General features: G+C 45.1%; 1 protein-coding gene and 1 long non-coding RNA gene across 3 annotated transcripts in view; one reads left to right on the forward strand and one right to left on the reverse strand.

The window, feature by feature from the left end:
* LOC119473711 overlaps positions 1–3218 on the reverse strand; it is a 23860-nt gene extending 20642 nt beyond the window's left edge. Inside the window, exon 1 of one of the 2 annotated variants that reach the window (XR_005202932.1) lies at positions 2587–3218. This is a non-coding gene — a long non-coding RNA (uncharacterized LOC119473711). Of the gene's footprint in view, positions 1–1429; positions 1453–2586 lie in introns of those variants that run through there. The other variant, XR_005202931.1, reaches the window with a different exon arrangement.
* The window catches only part of ADIPOR2 (adiponectin receptor 2), a 96141-nt gene continuing 93439 nt past the window's right edge, over positions 2045–4746 (forward strand). The window contains exon 1 of the mRNA XM_017545421.2: positions 2045–2278. The gene's annotated coding sequence lies outside the window, so the exon portion shown is untranslated. The remainder of the gene's footprint in view (positions 2279–4746) is intronic.

Here is a 4746-nt window from a genome sequence, read left to right on the forward strand (position 1 = left end):
GGTTTTGAATTCCTGACCTCAAGTGATCCGCTCGCCTTGGCCTCCCAAAGTGCTGGGATTACGGGTTTTTCCATGTTGGTCAGGCTGGTTTTGAACTCCTGACCTCAAGTGATCCGCTCACCTTGGTCTCCCAAAGTGCTGGGATTACAGGTGTGAGCCACTACACTTGGCCTGTCAAAGCAGAGTCTTTAAGAGAAAGGGATGCAGGAAAGATTGGAGATCTTTCGAAGAATCCCTTTTTAAAAAAATTATCTTTTGGCTGGGCATGGTGGCTCGCGCCTGTAATCCAAGCACTTTGGAGGCTAAGGCGGGTGGATCACCTGAGGTCGGGAGTTTAAGACCAGCCTGACCAACATGGTGAAACCCCGTCTTTAAAAAAAAAAATAATAATAATTTTTTTGTTGTAGTTCTGTCACCTTTAGTGGACCCTTTATTAAGGCTAAGAATCTTATACTTCTCATGTCTGCTCTATGTGAGTTGGTGTAATTGGTCAAATTCACAATCCAGAAATGCCTGTATTGTTTCTGATGTTCTGAGGAGGTGTAGTTGTCTTCCTTGATTTCAACCCCTAGAGCTTTATAACTTTACCCGGGAACATGAGTCATTATTATTATGTCTTTCATGAATTATGTAAACTTAAAAAAATTTATATTTTCAACGTAAACTACTCCTTGGAGGAATTTAGTTCCTTTAAAATTTATTTCCTAATTTTAATTTATACTAGTCTTATTTCTTTCAAGCTTAAATGAGTAGGCCTTAGTTCTGTATTATGGCCTATTTATTTATTTATTCATTCATTCTGTCTCTCTCTGTCGCCCACAGTGGAGTGCAGTAGCGCGATCTTGGCTCACTGCAACCTTTAATTTTTTGTGTTTTTAGTAGAGACGGGGTTTTACCATGTTGGCCAGGCTGGTCTGGAACGCCTGTCCTCAGATGATCTGCCCGCCTCAGCTTCCCAAAGTGTTGGGAATACAGGCGTGAGCCACCGCGCCTGGCCCTTAATTATGTTCTTTGTGATTTCAGTAGCTATACTTTTAAAAACTTACATTTCCATAATGAAGACTTCTGTATTATTATTTTTTTGTCTTCACATATAATACTCCAGCTCCCTTGCGACCTATCAGCGTTTTCCTACACCCTTTGTTATCTCTCTTGCTGTGGTACAACTGGTAGGACAATAAGCCGTGGGCACAGGCTGTCCCTAAATCCTATGGATTTCCTTTAGTCAATAACCAGAATTTTGATAGTTACGGCACTTACGTCTGAAGAATGTGATAAATTCCTCCTATTGAATGTAAAGAACTATTTTTTCTATGCAGACTAACACCTATATTCACTTTCCTTATAGAGTAAGTATGTAACCAAATCTGTTCTTGGCTTCTAAGAAGTTAGAACTCAATGTAAAGCTCACTTGTAGAAAATTACTTACTCATTCTGCGTAGATGGACACAGGTATTTAGTGCTTAAGTAGTTTCTGATATACCATTAAACTAACAACATTTAAAAAATCGCTCTAAATTAATATGTATTTTAAGAAGTTTTTTTTTTTTTAATAGAAGTGGTAGAGCATAAATTATAATCTTTAATAAGGCAATAAAAGCAAACATTATTGCTCTGGGCAAAAGTTGGCTAATGCTTTCGGATTTATTTCCGAAATCTTCACAGACGACGCTCAGCATCCTATCAACCCTTGGCAGAGACACATGCTCCAGCCTAAATCCACTAAATTCTGGCTCTCGCCCAAAGTGTGTAGCCAGTATCCATAGAGACCGGGAAAAGCATCCACCAGCCAGGGCGGCTTTCTCCTCCTCAGCTCTAAATTGCTTCCTTTTTCGGTGGGAGCAAAAACTCCGAGGTGTTGTGTGACCACCTAAGGAGTGTACCTTCCTCTGTCCCTCGACGCCCCGTATAGTTTTCGCTGAGTTCCTGGCCGAACCACAGCTCCCACGATGCACCCAGGTTCTAGAGCGGTCAGAGGGGCAGCTTCCGGTTTAGGACAGCGCGGCTGCGCACGGAGTGTAGTCTTATTGGCTCGAACCGCCTCGTGCGATGCGCGTCACGGCGACGTGGGGGCGGGGAGACGCGGCGGCGGTGGCGGCGGCGGTCGCGGTCGCGGCGGGGCGAGCGCGATTCCAGAAGCGGCATCGCGGCGGCGGCAGCGGCGGCGGCTATACCGGGCTGGGCCCCCTCCCTCCTCCGTTCCCCCCTCCTCCCCCTTCCCCTCAGCCGTGGTTCCCGAGAAGTCCGAGACGCGCGGCGAGGAGGCGACGGGCTCCAGGTGAGGGTCTCTGGAGTGTGGGCGCCGTTTGGGCGCAGAGGGAGAGCCTGGGGTCGGGGGGAGGTGAGGGCTGAGGGGGCGAGTGTCCCCGGCGCGGGCCGGAGAGCGCGCGTTCGTCCGGGCCCGCAACTTGATTCCTAAGTCTGACATGCCGCCCGGCGCGGGGTGCGGTGGTCTGACGGGCGGCCGTGGGGGGCCTGGAGCCGCCCGCCTTGCGACTGCAGTCGGAGGAGCCCGGCGCCCACCGCCCGCCTCGTCGCGCCTGTAGTGGCAAAGGGTCGGAGCCCGCCGCCCTCAGCTATGCTCACCTTCGGGTGCAGTTCCTCCCGCTCACTGTCCGCGGAGAGGATCTGCCCGCCCCTCTTCGTCTCCGTCTCTTCTATCTCTTAGAGGAATTTCTTTGGTGGAGGCTTGGGATGGGCTCTCTAAGCACTACTTTCAGTGACTGGGGTGGGGAGAGTTCCCTGATCTTTCTCTGGTGGCGCGTCAGGCGGCCTGCTTGGTACCTTGGGTCCTGCTCTCCCAAGCCCCGGCCCGTCAACGTTCGCTTCTTTTGAAGTTACTGATGACAGCGTTATAAATCAGTTTTTAGGGGGCTCGGAGAGAGTTTGGATTGGAAACTGATACATTTTCTTCTCCTGGTTTTTGACCTTGATTTAAACGTTTGCCTCTGAAATTTTGACAACTTCATAAAATGGTCCAAAAGTGAATTTCGATAGAAAGGTTTAAATGCCTAATTGGGATTTTATGGGGTACAGTGACTTCGTTGCAGGTTGTTGACGTTTTTTATTTCTTTTTTTTTTTTTTTAATAGGATGGTCTTTAAATTTTTTGACTCTGGGTTTCTGAGACTTGGTTATTGTCCCCATTTATGTTCCAAAAGCAGACTGTTTAACCACCCCTTCGTCTCACCAAGGGAATCCCTTCACACGCCAAGAAATCTGTCATAACATTTAAAATTATTTGATCACAAAACTTTTCCAAATGAAATGTTAAAAATTCCTTCAGAAAAAAATTTTTTCTACCCATAGCTTTATTTTTTGCGGGGAGATTACAAATCTTATTAGTTCTAATGTTTGAAGTGTCCTCTTATCAAAGGCCACTCTTGTGTCTCCTTAAACAACTCTTAGGTAATTCCTGGTTGTTTTCCATCCGTTCTTATAAATTTGTTGTCAGCGTGCTGATTGTGATGATCTGTAACCAAAATTCATCAGTAAAGATTTCCACACATGTGGCAGCTGCTTGTTGGTGAATTATGAAATTTGAATAAATTGCAAGTTAAATGTGAGAGGCATATTTCTTTTAACTTCTGATTGTAACTGCCCACCAGTATACGTTCCTATCTAGACTTTGGTCTGGTTAGCAGATTTCCTCTTTTTATTTGGCACTAGAAATGAAAGTAGGATTTCCAGGGCCTTTAAGAGTTTTTTTTTCCATATCTCTTAGGCTTCTTGTATGAATTTATAAATGAATGGGGTTTACTATCAATGATATCAGTTTAGCTGGTGCACCTTTTTTTTTTTTTTTAGTATCACATTTCGTTTCCCAAAATGAAAATAATTTTATTCTTTTTTTCACAGATTGACAAATTTTACAGCCTGCAGGCCAAGTCCTGCCAGTTGTCTCTTTTTGTAAATAAAGATGTTATTAGGCCTGGCCCGGTGGCACATGCAGGCAATCCCATCACTTTGGGAGTCTGAGGCGGGCATATAACTTGAGGTCAGGAGTTTGAGAACAGCCTGGCCAGCATAGTGAAAGCACATCTTTATTAAAACTACGAAAATTAGCCCGGTGTGGTGGCGCATGCCTGTAATCCCAGCTACCCTGGAGGCTGAGGCAGAATGATTTGAACTGGGGAGGTGGAGGTTGCAGTGAGGGGAGATTGTGCCGTTTCCCTCCAGCCTAGGCAACAAGAAGGAAACTCCATCTCAAAAAAAATAGTTTTTGTTAGAACATAGCCGTATGCAGTCGTTTAGATATTGTCTGTGGTTTCTTTTGTGGTACAGCAGCAGAGTTGATTAGTTGTGCCAGAGACCCATATGGCCTATAATACCTATATATTTATTTACAATGTGGCCCTTAATAGAAAAAGTTTGCCTAGCTTCATTAAAAATGATACATAGTCAATGTTGAGAACTAAAATGAGACCCTGAATTGTAAAGGAGAAAGTAAAAATTATCTACAAGCACACCACTCAGGGATTGTTTTTGTGTGACTGTAGAACCTGTTGGTGATTATTTTTTATCTAAATGAACTCTGAACTCACATTGTTAAATGTTGGTTTGTAATTGCTTCTTTTTATTTTGGCGGGGGGCAGAGTTTCGCTCTTGTTGCCCAGGCTGGAGTGCAGTGGGGTGATCTCGGCTCACTGCAACCTGCACCTCCTGGGGTTCAAGCGATTCTCCTGACTCAGCCTTCTGAGTAGCTGGGATTACAGGCACTCGCCACCATACCTGGCTAATTTTTTTC

The sequence above is a fragment of the Cebus imitator genome, unplaced genomic scaffold (assembly GCF_001604975.1).
Source record: "Cebus imitator isolate Cc_AM_T3 unplaced genomic scaffold, Cebus_imitator-1.0 Scaffold179, whole genome shotgun sequence".
Taxonomy (NCBI): Eukaryota; Metazoa; Chordata; class Mammalia; order Primates; family Cebidae; genus Cebus; species Cebus imitator.